The sequence below is a fragment of the Pleurodeles waltl genome, chromosome 7 (assembly GCF_031143425.1).
Source record: "Pleurodeles waltl isolate 20211129_DDA chromosome 7, aPleWal1.hap1.20221129, whole genome shotgun sequence".
Taxonomy (NCBI): Eukaryota; Metazoa; Chordata; class Amphibia; order Caudata; family Salamandridae; genus Pleurodeles; species Pleurodeles waltl.
The window spans coordinates 309503072-309523687 of NC_090446.1; positions in this window are offsets into that span (position 1 = coordinate 309503072).

Below are 20616 nucleotides of genomic sequence, written 5' to 3' on the forward strand. Positions count from 1 at the left end.
CACCCATGTGCAGGTATTATGCTCCCTGCATCTACTAGCCTCAGGGAGCTATCAAGGGGTCAAAGCAGCAGCTGGAGGGGTATCACAGAGTGCCCTCTCTAGATTTTTCAACGCATTTCTCAATGCCATGCTGAGCAGAATATAACTGTACATAAGATTCCCCAACACCCCACAGGCATTACAACAAACTAAAATTAGTTTCTACCAGATAGCACAGTTCCCAAATGTCATAGGTGCCATCGATGGGACACATGTAGCAATCTGTCCACCATCGGCCAGCGAGTATGTGTATCGCAACCGTAAAAACAATAATTCTATGAACATACAGGTGATATGCAATGCCTCCTACATCATTACCGATCTCGTGGCCAGATACCCAGGGAGCACACATGACTCCTACATCTTTCGACACAGCGGGATACACACAAGACTGCTAGCTGGGGAGTTTGGTGAAGGATATCTACTAGGTAATTTGTTAGTTTAGAAAAATGCATTGATGTAAGCGTGACGTCAGACAGCACATGTACTCATTTTACTCTCTGTGCATTCGGGAGACAGTGCCTACGCTGTGCGCACCTATATGCTTACGCCCTACCTGAGCCCTGCAACTCCAGCAGAGGGGAGGTACAATGTTGCACATAGGGCAATCCACAGTGTGGTGGAGCGCACTTTTGGGCTGCTGAAGAGCCACTTCAGATGCATCCATAAGAGTGGAGGTGCACTACAGTACAGCCCAGAGACGACATGCAAAATTGTGGGCACATGTGCTATCTTTCACAACATAGCAACCACCAGGGGCATACCAGTGGAACTCACGGAGCCGGACTCAGATGAGGATGAGGATCCCTTACCACCCCTTCAACCAGCAGACAGGACCAGTGCAACAGATGTAAGTAATGACAACTCCACTTAAACTAAATGTATTTCTGTAGTTAGCCTCTTTATTACCTTGACTTCAGGTAACCAATGTGTCAATAGGACATAGCTATTCACAATGGGCAGACATGAACAATTAACAGTGTCACACTATTAGCATCATAGCATAATTGTATTGCTACATGTTTAGGTAGTCCCCTGTAGCCCTCAACATCACTTCCTACGTCCACGCACCCCACTTGAGTGCTCAGTGCCCTCGCTGGCACCTCTTGTAGCAGGTTCACATGCAGTACTGTGTCTGGCACTGCAACGCCTCAGATCAATCACAGGGACGGTCAGACTGCTGAGGCTAGAGGACTCCTCACTGTCCCCATCACCCAGTTCGCTGGTTGTGGCACTGCTTGCTGTTTGCATAGCATCCAGTGCGTTGGTTATTTGCACCAATCCCTGTGCAATGTCCCGACTGCAATGTGCCATCTCCACCTGTGTGGCAACGGCACGCCGTGATATCAGGGCTGTTGAACTTGCGAGCCGATTGGCGGATCTACAGAAGCTATCAAACCTTCCCAAATATTGGTGATGGCGCCTGCGCTGGCTGACGCGCTCCTGCCGTATCTCAGTGCAGAGTTTCCCCATTGGCATGTGTCAACTCCTTGGTGTTTTCAGCTGCTGTTTGCTGTCCCTCAATCCCTCAAGAGTCTCCAACTGCTTGTGTAGTAAGCTCATATTGCGATTGTGAGACACAAACTGTCTGTGCAGTGACTTCAATTGTTTGCATTGCAGGCACTGCACCTTCAGCATGGAAGCTTCTAGGCAGCCAAAGACTGATGGGCCCAATCCTTCATCTGTGCCCTGTCTGCCTGCATCATGGCGCCTCCTGGGGGGAGTTGACTGTCGCTGGTGCTGGGACTGCTGTCTTCCTGTGGGACTAGCCTCTGGTGGTGGTGTGGGTTCGTGTTCTGGCATCTCATCTGAGTCCAGGTTATACTCTGGCAGTGGTAACACCCTTGCCCTACATCTAGTCGGAACTATACTGTAGGACTCACTGGTATTTGAGTCAGACTGTGGCCGTGTTTCTGCTTCCCCCACTTTTTCAGATCCTGCAGCAGCAGGGACCGGGTCATCTGCAAGGACAATGTGCAGCATGTCAGTTCTAGCATTTTTCACAGATTTCCGCAGTGTTGCTTTAAATGTACAATTTAATTGTGTCACCATGAGTCGTTTGTGGTGTTTCTCTATGTGGCTGACCGGAATGTTACTATTTATGCTGTGTATTCACCTTAGGGTTGTGTACTACCACTCCCATAAGGCACAGTTGTGTTGTATGTAAGATGTGACATGGACTACTTTTCACTGTGCATCAAGCTATGAGCATTTGTACATTCACATGTGGGGATACACATAATTACTGGCCTTACCTTTGCTGGTGCTGGGTGTCCCTTAGGTTTCAATGTCAGTAACACCACTGACAGCTTCTGGAAGCAATTTGGACTCCACCAGGTCTTCCATACGGGTGGAAAGTGTCTGGGTGGATGGTCCGCCTCTGGTGCTCCTTGCCTCCATAAGAATGCTGGCCACAATCTCTTTGGCACGAGACTGCAAGTCGTACCATTGCTTGTGTATCTTCTCCACAGAGCGCTGCGCAACACCCACTGCGCATATTTTTGTCTGGATGTCAGACCAGAGTTTCCGCTACTCACTCTCAGATACTTCCTCAATGAGCACCTCCAATTCTGGCTCACTTGAATTTGAACTTTCTCTTTATGTCTCCCTTCTCCTTCCCATTTCCAGCATTGGTCATGTTGCTGTTTGGTCCTGGCTTACTCACAATGCTGACTCCCTGGTGCTGGGCTGTGTCTCTCTCCCTGCTCCTGTGGGTGTGGCTCCTGGAAACAGCATGGGCTGACTCACTTCCTGATTGTGATGTCATCAGGCTGTTCCGGTTTGCCGTTTTAACTATGTGCGATTTTCAATTACCGAATCGCAATTTTTTTTGTGATTCGGTATTTGCATCTCGCAAATTGCGTTTGCGAATTTTAAGAAATCGCTATTAGCGATTTTCAAATTGCTTTTTTTAAAATGCTTTTTGCATATCTTAAATTGCGATTTCTTAAAAATCGCAATTTGAGAATCACTAACTGGAATCTTGATACATCTGGCCCATACTCCCTTAGGAGGTAAGTAAAATACACAAAATATACACACAAACCAAATCAGGTAAGTAAAACAGTCAGAAAAGTAGTGAAACCACTGTAGAATACAATAGGATGCAATAGGCCTAGGGGAAACACAAACCATATACTGAGAAAGTAGAATAGATACCACAAATTGACCCCTAGGCTAGTGTAGTGTGTAGAGGGTCGCTGGGAGTGTAAGAAAACACTAAGGGTGTCCAAGATACCTCACCCAAAGACCCTGGAAAGTAGGAGTAAATTACTACTATTTACACAGAAACACACTAAAGTTGTGATAAGGGATTTTGCAAAGACCACAACAGACTGCAAAGCACTGAAGATGGATTCCTGAACCTGATGACCTGCAAAGGAAGGGGACCAAGTCCAAGAGTCATGAAAGTGTCCAGGGTTGGCAGGAGCCCACTAAACCCCAGATTAAGGTGCAGAGTGGCTGCCTCCAGATAAAAGAAGTTGAAGATTCCGCAACAACAAAAGGTGCTAAGAACTTCTCCTTTGTGCAGAAGATGTCCCACTGGAGGATGCAAAGTTGTTTCCTTGGCAAAACACCGCAAACAAGCCTTGCTAGCTGCAAGAGTCACGGTTAGAGAAAAAGGGTGCTGGCTGGGCCCAGGAAGGACCAGGATGTCGCCACTTGGAAGAGGAGACAGAGGGGGCCCTCAGCAACGTAGAGAGCCCTCACTCAAGATGGAAGCACCTGCAGAAGTCTTTGAACACGGGTTCAAGAAGTCTGAACACTGCAAAAGGAGGTCCCACGACACCGGAGATCAACTCAGGGAGCTGAGCATCGCAGGCCAGAGTGCTGGTGACCTAGGCTCAGCTGTGCATGCAGGATTTCTTGGAAATGTGCACAGAAGCCCTTGTAGCTGCAGGTCAGGCAGTGCACAGGATTACTGTATGGAGAGGGGAGGCAAGGACTTATCTTCTCCAAATTTGGACAGTTGGACCACTGGACAGTCTGGGTCACTTGGGTCTACCACCTGTGCTCCAGGGGCCACGTTCGTCAGGAAGAGAGGGGCCCCAGAGTACCGGTGATGCAGAAGTTTGGTGCCTGCTACAATGTCGCTGGTAGTCTTCTTGCTACTTTGTTGCAGTTTTGCAGGCGTCCTGGAGCAGTCAGTGGTCGATCCTTGGCAGAAGTCGAAGAGAGAAGTGCAGAGAAGTCCTGCTTGATTCTTGCAAGTCGTTATCTGAGGAAAAGCCAACTGTAGAGACCCTAAATAGCCCTCAGAGGAGTATTGGCCACCTAGTCAGGTAAGCACCTATCAGGAGGGGTCTCTGACGTCACCTGCTGACAGTGGCCACTCAGAGGCCTCCAGAGTGCCCTCACACCTCTGGAAACAAGATGGCAGAGGTCTGAGACACACTGGAGGAGCTCTGGGCACCACCCCTGAGGTGGTTATGGACAGGGTAGTGGTCATTCTCCTTTCCTTTGTCCAGTTTCGTGCCAGAGCAGGGACTGGGGGTTCCTTAAACTGGTGTAGACTGACTTATGCAAGGAGGGCACCATCTGTGCCCTTCAAAGCATTTCCAGAGGCTGGGAGAGGCTACCCCTCCCCAGCCTTTAACACCTATTTCCAAAGGTAGAGGGTGTAACACCTCTCTCAGAGGAAATTCTTTGTTCTGCCATTCTGGGACTGGGCTGCCCAGACCCCAGGAGGGCAGAACCCTGTCTGTAGGGTGGCAGCAGCGGTAGCTGCAGAGAAAACCCCAGAGAGCTGGTTTGGCAGTACCCATGGTCCATAGTGGAGCCCCGGGGATGCATGGAATTGGCTCCCCAATACCAGATTTGGCATGGGGGGGGGCAATTCCATGATCTTAGACATGTTATTTGCTTTTAATTTTTTCTCCTCCCTCTCTGCCTTAATCAACTCTGTTGCTGGCCTTGTCCCCACCTTTATTCCTTGTTGCTTTGCTCATCCCACGTTGACTACTCCATCAAGCCACTCCTCTGTTGCTCCCACGCTCCTCCCATTATGGTGTTTGCCACCTTTTTACCCAAAAACATTTTTTAGAGGGTTCGGCAGCTACAATTTGATGAACGGCCACTCTGTAAATTAAAAATAACCAAATGTGTGGGGACTTATGGATACATTATTACACTAAGCCACCGTAGTGTCATGGTGCATACAGGGCAATCCTAATGAGGCTTATTGTGTATATGTCATTGCTTTTATTTATTTTTTTAATTTTATCGGCGGAAAACATTGGCAAAGCTCTGCAATGAAAGCCAAAAGGTGATACCTATTGGCTTCACCTTTTCTTATTAAAGGTAAAGAATCTACTTTTGGAACTGTCAGTAGGAACCATAGTACAATTGGTAGAAAAAGCAATGTATATATGGGAGCGGGTTTGTGAAAAGATCAACAACCCATTGGAGCAGTGGGTAGAATTCTCAACAAGCCTTTTGGAGAATCAAGAACTGTCCAGAGGAGCTTCTAGTGCCTTGGGTTCAGCAGTAGCCCGACCCAGAAAAGCCTCTGCCCTATTAATAACTGCAAAGAAGAAATGTAATCGAGCTCTTCGGTTTCTGAGGAATGGGTCTAATGAGCCCCCACGGTCTGTGACTCTCACAGGGCTGAGATCGCTCTATAAAAAAGCCACATGGGAGTCAAGTAAAGGCTGAAAAGGACTTGTACTGGTGTAAACTACTCACAGTTTCTAGGAAAAGTGAGGCCAGAGTACTCTGGCAATTGCTGAATCATTCAACAGGCGTGAGTATACCCGCCATTACTTCAAAACATCTCGGAAGCCACCCAGTCCACATATCTCTAGGAAATGTATGGGGGCCTGATAGTGCAAAAGGGGTTTCAAGCAGAAGAGTTTATAATCATGGAGACAAATAGCCCTATAAGAACTCTATTAATGGGGGACCTGAAGAAAATCATTAAAGCTAATCGCTGGGATGGGGTCCCAGGACCTGATGAATACGGCAAGCAATTTACAAACAGAACTCCCAGTACTGGGCTAAACAGCTGGCCAGCTTATACAATCATGCCCTATTAAATGTAGAAATTCTGGATAGCTGGTGTGGCTCAATTTTGGCCCCAATTCATAGAGCAGGAAAGTCGACATCCCGTGAGAATTATCAGTTGATTGATCTAATGGATCAGAAGGCAAAATATTTTGCAAAATGTTTGCTTGCTGTTTTGATAGTCTGGGCCGAAGCCAGTTCTTTAGTGGCAGTAAATCAGACTGGGTTCATAAAGAAAACAGGCTCTACTACAAACATCCCCATGCTTGCTCTGCTAATGAACAATCAAGGCTTCATTCATCCATTTTACATCTATGCTTCGTGGACTTCAGTTCTACTTTTGATGCAGTGAAGTTTACCATCTTATGCACAAAGCTGTAAATCTGGGACATTACCCCTTTCCTATTAAGAGCCATACATCTGTTGTATACTGACACATGGACATGGGTAAGGATGGGAAAAGGCTCGACAGTGTTGAAGAAAATACCAACAAATAACAGCCTTAACCCCTTTGTTGCCAGGCCTTTCCCATTCAGGTGCCAAGCCTTTTTTGGCTACTTGGGGCAGTTCGCGCTAAGGCCCTCATAACTTTTTGTCCACATAAGCTACCCAAACCAAATTTGCATACTTTTTTCCAACATCCTAGGGATTCTAGAGGTACCCAGACTTTGTGGGTTCCCCTGAAGGAGACCAAGAAATTAGCCAAAATATAGCGAAAACTTCCTTTTTTTCATAAAAATGGGAAAAAAAGGGCTGCATCAACAAAGGGTTTGCTGTGCTAAAATCACCATCTTCCCAGCTTTCAGCAACAAGCAGATTTGAAACAGAAAACCCCATTTTTCAACACAATTTTGGCATTTTACTGGGACATACACCATTTTCACTATTTTTTGTTTGTGCTTTTAGCCTCCTTCCAGTTAGTGACAGAAATGGGTGTGAAAGCAATGTTTGCTCCCAGAAAGCTAAACATTTCTGAAAAGTAGACAACATTCAGAATTCAGCAAGGGGTAATTTGCGTAGATCCTACAAGGTTTACATAAAGAAAATAAAAGCTGAAATAAAAACATATTGAAATTGAGGTGAAAAAAACAGACATTTTTCTCCACGTTTTACTCTGTAACTCTTTCCTGCGATGCCAGATTTTTGAAAGCAATATACCATTACGGGCTTGTGGGTTCATCAAGAACCCTAGGTACCCAGAGCCAATAAATGAGCGGAACCTTGCAATGGGTTTCATTCCATACCGGGTATACAGCAATTCATTTGCTGAAATATGGAGTGAAAAATAGGTATCAAGAAAACCTTTGTATTTCCAAAATGGGCATAAGATAAGGTGTTGAAAACCAGTGGTTATTTGGACATCTCTGAATTCCAGGGTGCCCATACTAGCATATTAATTACAGGGCATTTCTCAAATAGACGCCTTTTTTACACACTGTCTTACATTTTGAAGGAAAAAATATAGAGGAAGACAAGTGGCAATAACACTTGTTTTGCTATTCTGTGTTCCCCCAAGTCTCCTGATAAAAATGGTACCTCACTTGTGTGGGTAGACCTAATGCTCGCGACAGGAAATGCAACATGGACACATCACATTTTTACATTGACATCTGACATGTTTTTTGCAAAGTCCCTAGCTGTAGATTTTGGCCTCTAGCTCAGTCGATATCTAGGGAAACCTACCAAACCTGTGCATTTTTTAAAACTAGACACCTAGAGGAATCCAGGATGGGGTGACTTGTGGGGCTCTCGTCAGGTTCTGTTACCCAGAATTCTTTGAAAACCTCAAAATGTGGCCAAAAAAACACTTTTTCCTCACATTTTGGTGACAGAAAGTTCTGGAATCTGAAAAGAGCCACAAATTTCCTTCCACCCAGCATTCCCTTAAGTCTCCCGATAAAAATGGTACCTCACTTGTTTGGGTAGGCCTAGCACCCGTGACAGGAAATGCCCCAAAACACAACGTGGACACATCACATTTTCCCAAAGAAAACAGAGCTGTTTTTTGGAATGTGCCTAACTGTGGACTTTGGCCTCTAGCTCAGCCAGCACCTAAGGAAACCTACCAAACTTGTGCATTTTTTTAAACTAAACACCTAGGGGAATCCAAGATGGGGTGACTTGTGGGGCTCTCACCAGGTTCTGTTACCAAGAATACTTTGCAAACCTCAAAATTTGGCCAAAAAACCACTTTTTTCCTGATATTTCGGGAACAGAACGTTCTGGAATCTTAGAGGAGCCACGAATATCCTTCCACCCACCGTTTCCCAAAGTCTCCCAATAAAAATGGTACCTCACGTGTGTGGGTAGGCCTAGTGCTTGCTACAGGAAATGCTCCAAAACACAACATGGACACATCACAATTTCCCAAAGAAAACAGAGCTGTTTATTGCAAAGTGCCAAGCTGTGGATTTTGGCCTCTAGCTCAGCCGGCACCTAGGGAAACCCACCAAACGTGTTACTTTTTGAAAACTAAATACCTAGCGGAATCCAGGATGGGGTGACTTGTGGAGCTCTCACCAGGTTCTGTTACCCAGAATCCTTTGCAAACCTCCAAATGTGGCCCAAAAACACTTTTTCCTCACATTTCGGTGACAGAAAGTTCTGGAATGTGAGAGGAGCCACAAATGTCCTTCCACCCAGTGTTTCCCCAAGTCTCCCAATAAAATTGGTACCTCACTTGTGTGGGTAGGACTAGCGCCCACAAAAAGAAATGCCCCAAAACACTATCTGGACACATTAAAATTATCAAATACAAAATTACCTGTTTTTGTGGGGGGTGGAAGGCACCTGCATTTTTGGTCCTGGGCTCAGCAGCCATCTAGGGAAACCTACCAAACCCCGACATTTCTGAAACTAGACACCCGAGGGAATCCAGGGAGGTGTGAATTGCGTGGATCCCCCAGTGTTTTCTTACCCAGAATCCTCAGCAAACCTCAAATTTAGCTAAAATATCAAATTTTTCCCACATTTCTGTGTGGGATCACTGCACCAGGACAAATTTCCTACTACCCAACGTTCCCTTCAGTCTCCAGGTAAACATGATACCTCACTTGTGTAGGTGGGCCAAGTGCCTGTGACAGAGAAGAGCCAAAAACATGTCAGAATTGAGGGGAAACCAAAGCGGGTCCAAAATGGCAGTTTGAAAAAAAAAAAAAAAATCGGCTGACAAGTGGGGCAGAATTGTTATCAGTATAGATGAGACAATGCTGGGTGGTAGGAATTTTGTGGATTCCTGCAGATTGCAGAAGGTTCCATCACAAAAATGTGGAAAAAATGTTTGATTTCCAACAAAGTTGGAGGTTTGCAGGGCAATGTGGGTAAGAAAATGCTGCGGGGTGCATGTGAAGCACACAATCCTGGACTCACCCAGATGTTTAGTTTTCAGATGTGTCTAGGTCTTGTGGATTTTTCTACATGCCAGCGTCCCAAAGTCCAAAAAATGCAGCCCTCACCATTCCAAGTGGAACGATTTTGAGAGTTAGCCAAGCTCTCATGGCCCAAATGTAAAACCAAAACCAAAAATAATCAAATGTCCTCTTGCTTGCCATGGGATAAGATGTTTTAGTGTGTGGGGGAGAGCTGAAAGACTGTTACCCCCTTCAGTTGGGGTGGGGGCATAACCATGCCCAAACTGGTTGGTAACCACCACCACACTATTTTTTTTGTTTTAATTCCCTGGCATCTAGTAGACTTTCTGCCCCCTCCCCGGGGGGTGGATCAGGGGTAATTGCCCCATCTGCCCACTGGTGGGCATAACAACTTTGGCCCCATTTTTTTAGGGTGGGGGTATGGCCCTGGTCTCTGGTGGACTTTCTGCCCCCCTTGGGGGGTCAGATATGGCCAACAGTAATGTGCCCCCATGGGGAGCAACCCTTGACCAAGGGGCTGCCCCCCCCAAACAAAACACACACATACACCCACACCTATCCCTGGTGCCTAAGTGGTTTCTGCCCCCCAGGGGGCAGATCGGCCTAATAGAAATAGACCAATCTGCCCCCAAGTGGAGCAGAAATGGCCTAAAATAAATCCCCCACCCCCCCCAGGGGAGCGACCCTTGCCTAAGGGGTCGGTCCCCACATATAAAAACAATAAAATAAACAAAAAAAATGTATCCCTGGTGTCTAGCAGTTTCATCCTAATTATAATAGGCCGATCTACCCCCAGGGGGGCAGAAATGCCCTAAAAATACTTTGCCCCCCTCGGGAGCGTCCCTTGTCCAAGGGGCCACTCCACTTATTCAAATACACACAAACAAAAAATCTCCCTGGTGTCTAGTGGGCATTTCTGCTGAGAGAGACATGAAAGGAGAGGAAAGGCCTTTCCTCTCCTTTCATGCCTCTCTCGCCCCCTCCACGTGATCGGAGGAGAAACGCTTTTGCATTTCTCCTCCAGCGTGGAGGGGTAGGCCTCTGATGAGGTCAGCGCATGATCGCGCGCTGACGTCATCAGATGCCACAGGGGGTCAGGGGGGAGCTGGGATGGAAGGGGAAGCGATTCCTCTTCCATCCCTGTCCTGGGGGTGCCAAGGTGAGGCTTGGGGGGAGCGCTAGCGCTCCCCCATGAGCCGGTCCGAGGACGTAACGGTTACTTCCTTGGCACCTCAATGCCGCAGCCAGGGACGTGACCGTTACGTCCTTGGCTGCCAAGGGGTTAAACATGGTTTTGTTATAGACCTATATCTTTTCAACTTGTACCTGGCAGAGCTGAACACTTTGCTTAACAGCACAAACTCACATTCTCCTAAAGGTGTCTGGATTTAGTGCGTCCCATACCGCTATGGCTCAGTACGTTGCAAAACATGAGCTAAGAGTTGATTTATCTAAAACAAAAACAATGTTAGTAACCATGGGAAGAAGTCCATGGCTCTGCGTTAGAATCTGTGCCAGAATATAAATATTTGGGTATTAGCTGTGAATCAAAAGAATCTTTTGTCAAACAGTGCTGCGCTATACAAAGAAGAAATAACACTCTAACCTCCATCTTTTGCTGCTTGAGGAACACCTTAAAAGGAATGTCTTTTCAGCCTCTTCTGATGATTATGATGGCAAAATATGTTCCCGCTCTCATTTATGGAATTGAGGGTCTAAGAGGTGGAGATGACAAAATAATTGATGAAGCTGTAATAAGGACATATCCTTGTGTGTTTTTAATCTTCCACCAAGAACCTCTCCAGTGCAAATCTGCCTGGAGTTTGGTCTCTAGAGACAGAATGTGAGTGGTCTGGGTGGGTTATTGAAATTTTGTTCTAAACTAAAAAAATTACCTTAGACCTCACTTAAGTAGTATTGTGTGGAAAGCTATAAATGATCCAAGCAATACTGAGACCCACACCTACTTAAATCAAGCGCTCACCACTTTTAAGGCAGAGGAGCTTTGGGCCTTAACCCTTTCACCACTTGCTTTTAACTGGGTTATTAACTCCTTGGGGAAAAGATCTTGCTACTTGTAAATAAAGTAGGCAGTCTAAACGATCACATGCGTGGATGGTAAATGGCTCATATGGCCTCCTGTGCCTCAGTCATATTCAGGGGACCTATTTGGACTAAAGCCTAGGCTTAAATTACTAACTCTACGGATGGGTGGCTTTCAAGCCCGATTTTATTCCCTGATTTGGAAGCAATGCTTTACGGAGATCACATGTCGGCTCTGTAAATACTTTAAGGAGGATATGTGTCATATCGTATGTATTTGTCCTGCCCACATGATGGAACGGAAAGATTCATAAAAGCAGTAATTTATTGATAATAGCATATGTACATGTTGTCAGAAGATCACAGACTGTCTACAAGGACAAGACGTGATGTTTACTGGGAAGTTTCTAAGGTTTATTCAAATTACAGAGCCCAAACTAACAAAGAGTTAATTATGAAAGATCTTTTACAATGTCTGGTATTAATTAAGTATTCACTATTAGTTTAAGTTCAATGTAATATTATCGAAGAATCGGCAAGAGGTAATGCTATGAATATTTAAGGACCAGCATGTCTATTTTGTGACAACATGGTATTCGAGTATGAGGAGGTGATATTTAATGTCAAGTCAGGCATATTGATTAGGATCATCTTAAAAACAATTATGAATGAACTCGGTATATTACATATGAGATGAAAGTAATTGTCATTGTATTTAGCGCTTCTTAGATCTACGTAATAATGGTTGCTATGCAACTTCTGACTGACGATTTAGTTTTTTCCTAGCATATTGGTTTTTTTTGTGTGTTCTTAATGATTGTAAGTTTTAATTAACAGAACAATTACAACTTATTAACTTCACTACTTTTGAACTAGAATACCTGGTCTCCCAAAGCAGCCTTCCCTTTAATTAAACTGTGTTATTTTTAGGTGCAATTGCTACATTACCTTTCTCTTTCCTCACAGGGATACACACAAACACATACACGCTCACACACACTCACACGTGCACAGATGCACAAAAAAGTGCATTACTGAGTGTTAGACTTTTCATCCTTGGCGTGGTCTCCCTTAACTTTTTGCCTCTGTTCCCCAGGTTGTTGATGTGTGTGCTGGACTCTGATTTTACTGTTTTTGTTACTCTGGGCACTTTACCACTGCTAACCAGTGCTAAAGTGCAAGTGCTCCTGTTTAAAATGTGTACGTAATTGGTTCTCCATGATTGGCATATTTGTTTTACTGTTAAGTCCCTCGTAAAGTGCACTAGAGGTGCCCAGGGCCTGTAAATCAAATGTTACTAGTGGGCCTGCAGCACTGGTTGTGCCACCCACACAAGTAACCCTGTAATCATGTCTCAGACCTGACGCTGCAGTGTCTGTAAGTGTATTTTTACACTGTAAATTCGACTTGGCAAGTGTACACACTTGCCAGGCCTAAACCTTCCCTTTTCTTACATGTAAGGTACCCCTAAGGTAGGCCCTAGGTCGCCCCAAGGGCAGGGTGCAGTGTATGGATAAGGTAGGACATATAGTAATGTGGTTTATATGTCCTGACAGTGAAATACTGCCAATTTCGTTTTTCACTGTTGCAAGGCCTGTCTCTCTCATAGGATAATATGGGGGCTACCTTTAAATATGATTAAAGTGTAGATTCCCCTAGAGAGTAGATGGACATGTGGAGTTTGGGGTCCCTGAACTCACAATTAAAAAATACATCTTTTAGTAAAGTTGATTTGAAGATTGTGCGTTTGAAAATGCCACTTTTAGAAAGTGAGCATTTTCTTGCTTAAACCATTCTGTGACTCTGTCTTGTTTGTGGATTCCCTGTCTGGGTCAGTTTGACAGTTGGGTTGTTTTTCACCTCGTACTAGACAGTGACACAAAGGGGGCTGGGGTGTAACCTGCATTTCCTGATTAGCCATCTCTGCTAGGAGGGAGGGGTGGAGTGGTCACTCTCATCTGAAAGGACTGTGCCTGCCTCTGACAATGCCGGCTCCAACCCCCTGCTGTGTGTCTGATGCCTTGCCTGGGCAAGGCAGGATTTCACAAGTAGGTGTGAGTCCCCTTTGAAGAAAGGTGACTTCAAAGACTAAAATGGGTATAAGAAGGGCACTCAAATCTACAGACTTTAGAAACACTTCTGGAACCAAGAGGAACCTCTGCCTGGAGAAGAGCTGATAGCTGAGGAAGAAGTGCTGCCCTGCCTGTGACTGTGCTTTGAGGAGCTTTCCTGCAGTGCTGCTTCTGCCAGATTAAGAGGGCAAAGACTGGACTTTGTGTGCCTTCCATCTTGTCAAGAAATCTCCAAGGGCTTGAGTTAGAGCTTGCCTCCTGTTGTTTGAAGTCTCAGGGACAGCAAAGACTTCTCTCTGCCAGCACCTGGAGTCTCTGGAGAGACTCCTGCCCCGACAAGTGGTGCCCTATCCAGTCCTTGGGCCCTTGAAAGGAAAGCTGGTAGAATCCAAGGAAATCGACTTCGGACGACTTCGGATCGACGCCGCTGCTGAATCCGGTAACGGCGCCTGCACCTGACGCCGTGACCTTCGCTGGAACGCGACGCTCTTCGCAGGCCCGACGCCGCAGCAGCCCCGCTGAAGTCCGCGACTCCGTGGAAGTCGCCGCACCACGTCGTGACCGACGCCGCTCGAAGTGCGTGGATTCAACGTTTCGCACAGACGCCGCGATCCCCGACTTCGCGCATCGGCTTGTTTTCACTCTTCACCAAAGGTACTGTACTTGGGGATCTACACGACTCCGTGTCCGGCGCCGCTGGTGTCGGCTTGTTGGGAACAACTCCGTCATGACGCCGTGTTAACATCTCATCGAAGCATTTTTGTTTCTAAGCGCTATTTTTGGGTTTAATCTTTAAAAATTCATAACTTGACTTGTGTATGTCGGATTTTTGTTGTTTTGGTCTTGTTTTGTTTAGATAAATATTTCCTATTTTTCTAAACTGGTGTTGTGTCATTTTGTAGTGTTTTTCATTAAGTTACTGTGGGGGTCATTCTGACCTCGGCGGTAAAAGGCTCTTACCGCCGGTCAGAAAACCGCCATTCTGCCGCCGCGGCCGCAGAAACCCGCCACGGTCACTCTGACCAACAACTGCCAAGCCGCCAAAAACCCGACATCCACGGAAGGCCACCTCATCAGCGGGCAGCGATAAACTGGAGATGACCAAACCTCCACCACCACGCCAACATAACCACGCCCATGCCATTACGACCCACAAATCCACGCGGCGGCCTTTCAGCCGCGGTATTCCATTGGCAGTACACACCGCCGCGGTCAAAATACACACTCAGGCTCCAAAACCCAGCCACATTGGACAATTTGAAATACACACACCTGATACACATACAAACACCACCCCCACACATCCAAGCAACTATAAAACACACACCCACATCACCCACAAACCCCCACTAGTTGGAAATCGGAGAGAAGGCGAGAGAGAGCGAGAGGGAGAGAGAGATAGAACAGCAATCGAAAACCCCAACACCCAACATCATCAACCACACCACATCTACGCACACATCACCACACACCACCACTCACATCACCGCAAACACCACCCCACACCTCATCCACACCACCCCATGGCACCCCAAAGACACCCCAGGTTTTCTGACCAAGAACTCCAGGTCATGGTGGAGGAAATCATAAGGGTAGAGCCCCAGCTCTTCGGCACACAGGTGCAACACCCCACAATAGCCAGGAAGGCGGAGCTATGGCAGAGGATTGTCGACAGGGTCAACGCTGTGGGACAGCATCCCAGAAACCGGGAAGACATCAGAAAGCGCTGGAACGACCTACGGGGGAAGGTACGGTCGATGGTCTCCAGACACAACATCGCTGTGCAGAGGACTGGCGGCGGACCACCACCCACCCCTCCCGAATTCACAGCATGGGAGCAAGAGGTCCTTAACATCCTGCATCCTGCGGGCCTCGCTGGAGTAGGCGGAGGAATGGACTCTGGTAAGTCCAGTCTCAACTACTCCCCCCCCAACCACCAGCATGCCAACCCACACCCCCACCCTCACCCCCAACCCCCCAGCACACAGCCTCCCTGCCAATGTCTCACCAGCACAACCCACCCAACCCAAAACCAAACCCTGAATGCCAACACAAACCATGGACACCCATCACCTATGCATGACCACTGCACATACCCATCCCCCCCACAAACCACCCTCACAACTCCTGCCACAAGGGGATGCCAGCACTGGGGCATAAGGGCACCCACAAATCTCACACCATGGAACACACAGAAGCAATAACCATACTCTTTCACCCATGCAGGGCCCGAACGCCAACACACCGGCCAGGAGGGTCCAGATATGTCCATCCCACCCCCCAGAACAGGCCCGCAGTGAGGACAGCAGCTCTGTCGACCTGGAACCTGATGACCAGCCCGGACCATCGGGGACCTCTGGACAGTCGGTTCCCCACACACAGACACAGACCACAGCAGACCTAACCCCCTCTGGGAATATCAGCACTGCTCCCACCCAGCGGGCCCATGCCTCTGTCTCCAGGACAGGTCAATCAGCGGTGTGTCCGCCACTACAGGGCACCCAGGCTGACCCAACACCCCAACAACAACAGGGACCTGGGGGCAGTGGTAGTGGGCACACCGTCCAGGGGACAGAGGCCCGGGGAAACAGGGCAACTGGGAGGGCTGCAGTGCGACAGGGGGGGGAGGACAGGCCCAGAGAACCAACTCTCCAAGAGGCCCTCACCACCATCATGGGAGCATACCACCGCTCCCAGGAGACGATGGCGACGGTAATGGCCAGGTTCCAGGAGATCCAGGCACAGCCGGAGGAACGGTACATGGGGTACAGAGAGGAGCTCAGGAACATCGTCCAGGCCCTGAACCTAATAGTCACCACATTGCGGGACCATGTGGCACCCCAAAGGGCCCCTGTCACCAGCTCGGACCAGGAACAGCCTACCACCTCCGCCGGCGCTAATGGACAGGAGGCCCCCACACAACGACGGGCCACCAGAACCCCACCTCCTGCTGAAGATCAACCACCCCGCAAGAGGAGCCTGAGATCACAAAGGAAGACAGAGTAGGATGCCAAGACCCCCGCCAGCCTAAGATCCCCCCGGATGTCATTCCACTGTCCCACATCGTCACCCTGTCCAACCTTGAACTGCCCCTGCTCCATCCTTCCACAGGCATATGGACAATGCACCTGTGCGACCGAGAACTGGACTCTGCCATGGACATCACTCCACCCCCACCCATCACTGTTTTACTATCATGGACCTATATGTAGCACTTTAAATAAATCACTTATTGCACATACAACCCTCAGGAGTCTGCTTGTATTCTTAACAAATGTATTATGCATAACGGGTCAAAAATGTACAGTTACTTTGTGATGACAACATACCAATGTCAATTTGCTTTACTCCATGGCCGAACAAACCAGAAGTCACGCAGTGGGTCATACAGCTCTGAAAAGCCAAGGGAAAGTCACAATTCAGTTGAAAGGAACTGGGGGGAAACACAGAAAGTAGAGATGCAGGAGGCCAGAAGTAAATGTAAAATGACGTGGGGGATTCTTACCTGGGTGCTACTGAAAATACTGTTGTATGACCGTGTCCCTGTTGTCCGTGTCGTCCGCGTCGTCTTCCTCCTCTTCACTCTCCACAGGCTCCACAGCTGCTACAACACCACCATCTGGACCATCCTCCTGCAGAAAAGGCACCTGGCGTCGCAATGCAAGATTGTGAAGCATACAGCAGGCCACGATGATCTGGCACACCTTCTGGGTGAGTACATTAGGGATCCCCCTGTCATATGCAGGCACCTAAACCTGGCCTTCAGGACCCCGAAGGTCCTTTCTATGATCCTCCTAGATCGCCCATGGGCCTCATTGTACCGTTCCTCTGCCCTGGTCCGGGGATTCCTCACTGGGGTCAGTAGCCACGGCAGGTTGGGGTAACCAGAGTCACCAATTAGCCACATACGGTGTCTCTGTAGCTGTTCCATCACATAGGGGATGCTGCTATTTCGCATAACATACGCGTCATGCACTGACCCAGGGAACTTGGCATTTACATGGGAGATGTACTGGTCAGCCAAACAGACCACCTGGACATTCATAGAATGGTAACTTTTCCTGTTTCTGTACACCTGCTCATCGTCTTTTGGGGGTACTGAGGCCACATGGGTCCCATCAATGGCACCAATGATGTTGGGGATATGTCCAAGGGCATAGAAGTCAGCCTTCACAGTGGCCAAATCACCCTCCTCAGGGCAAATTATGTAGCTCCGCATGTATTTCGTCAGGGCAGACAACACTCTGGACAAAATCTTAGAAAACATAGGCTGAGACATCCCTGATGACATGGCCACTGTTGTCTGAAAAGACCCACTTGCCAAGAAATGGAGGACTGACAGAACCTGCACCAGAGGGGGAATTCCTGTGGGTTGGCGGATGGGGGACATCAGTGCTGGCTCCAGCTGGGCACACAGTTCATGTATAGTGGCTAGGTCAAGTCGGTATCGAAGTATTATATGACGTTCCTCCATTGTCGACAGGTCCACCAGCGGTCGGTACACGGGAGGATTCATCCTTCTCCTCACAAGTCCCAGCGGATGGTGCCTAGGAAGGACAACATGGAGCACAGAGTCAAACAACCCACAGGTACGTAACTACAGCTTGCACAGTACACGATTTTCAATGCATTGAATGGCTTGTATGAGTGGCAATGCAAGGCCTAGGCCTGTGTGACGCAGTAGTAATTAAGCCCTGTGGTCCCTTGTAATGGCGGCTGCCTGACATGAGAAGTGTGACAGTGGGATGTGAGGTCAATGCGCTGGCGTGACACACCGTGGCGGTAGGCGGTCGAAGACCGCGGCGCAAAGCCGCATTGGTTAACATCGAACCCTATGGGTTTCACGGGCCAATGACTAGCTGCGCCGGCGGTCGCGGAACGCACCGCGGCGGTACGCGCCGCCGCGGGCGTGACCGCCATTTTCTATCTGATTAATCACTCGAGACCTGATCATCCACAGGAGAGGACCTATACTGCAAGTGCTGCTGTGACCTCGGTCTGGGAGATACAATGGCTGCTGCGACTGGGGAAAGGGCCCCTGCCTTCACTACAGAAGAGTTGGAGAAACTTGTGGATGGGGTCCTGCCCCAGTATGCGCGACTCTACGGTCCTCCAGACCAACAGGTAAGTACACTGTGTGCACGTTGAATGGGCTATGCCTGGGTTGTGTATGGTGGATGTAAGATGGTGGGGTGGGGTGGGGAGCGAATGAGGAGTGCAAGGCACGACAGATGAGAGCATGTGCCACATGGCAAGGTTGGGGAGGGGGGGCCAATCGCATCTATCATGCGGAAAATTTATGATATTTAAATTTCCACCCTGTACATGTCAAATAGGTCAGCGCCCATCAGAAGATCGACATTTGGCGTGCCATCGCCAAGGAAGTCCGGAACCTGGGGGTCCATAACAGACGGGGCACCCACTGCCGCAAGAGGTGGGAGGACATCCGCCGCAGGACCAGGAAGACCGCCGAGTCACTGCTGGGGATGGCCTCCCAACCTAGGAGGGGTGCCAGTCGTACCCTGACCCCCCCGATGGTCCGGATCCTGGCGGTGGCCTACCCCGATTTGGATCGGCGCGTGACGACATCACAGCAGACACAAGGGGGTGAGTACCAGCACATTCAGCTATCTTTACACGCAGTGGAGGCGTCTGGGTGGGGGAGGAGGGCTGTGGGTGACATTAGGCCAGGGCGCTTTCTGTAGTGTAGTCCCCTCCTTTAGGCATGGCCCTGTGCCCCCGCCCCCAACCTCTGTACGGTGCCAGGTACAGCTAGCCATGGTCCTGCATCACCCATATGCGCGTTTGTTGTCCCTAGACCTGTTGGCCCAGTCACAAGTACTCAGTAGTGTACCCCGATTGTGCGGCTTAGTGCATGAGGCTCCTGTGTCTGTCCTCTCCGCCAACGGTGTTGACAATGCATGTACTCAACCTTTTATTATGTCTCCCCCCACCCTTTTTCTTTATCTTCTTGTGCATGTGTGCTTCAGCATCATCAGGCGGAGGAGACTTGGCACCGGAGCACGAGGGAGCTGCGACTCACAAGGCCCCGGTGGGCCATGGCACAGACACGAGGCCACCAGTGATACGGAGGGCGAGGGGAGCTTCACAACGGGGAGCCGTGGTGAAACCAGCGACACCGACACGTCCTCGGAAGGGAGCTCCCTAGCGGTGGTGGCAACATCCGTGCCCCCCGCCTCTACAGGTACAGCCGCCACCCAGCGCACCAGCTCCGCCCTCCCAGCAGCCCCTCAGCCTACGCTCCGTGCCCGCTCGCCCAAGAAGGCGGGCGTCTCCTTCGCCCCAGGCACCTCAGGCCCTGCCACTGTTACCCCTGCTGCCCTCAGTGAGGAGGTCATTGACCTCCTGAGGACCATCATTGTTGGGCAGACTACCCTTTTGAATGCCATCCAGGGGGTAGAGAGGGAGGTGCATCGTAGCAATGCATACCTGGAGGGCATTCATTCGGGTCAGTCTGCCCGTCAACGATCGTTCAATTCTCTGGCCTCAGCACTGACGGCAGCCATTGTCCCTGTTTCCAGCCTCCCTCTTCTAACTGCCTCCACCCTGTCTCTGTCTCCTGTTCCTCTGCCTATCCCATCCACACCATGAGACCAGCCTGCACACACCTCAACACCCAAGGGCAGCTCATCCAGACATAAGCACCACAGATCACACAAACATTCACCCAAGCAACACCCAGATGCAGACATGCCAACAGCCACTACCACCTCTGTGTCCCCCACCTCCTCGTCTCCCTCCTCCCTCCCTGTGACGTCTCCACTCACCCCTGCATGCACACCACCAACAGCCAGTACACCCATCACCAGCACACCCTCCAGTACAGTCCGCACACGTGCAGTCACCACCCCCACTGCCGTTTACACGTCCCCTGTGTCCTCTCCCACTGTGTCTGTTACCCCCTCTTCCAAGACACACAAACGCAGGCAGCCACTCACCCAACAGCCAACCACCTCACGACAGCCTGCAGCCCATGCACCTTCACCCAAGGACAGCACACCTGACTCTCCTACAACCACCTCCTCTTCCTCCACTCCCATAACCACTGCACCTACCTTTTACCTTGG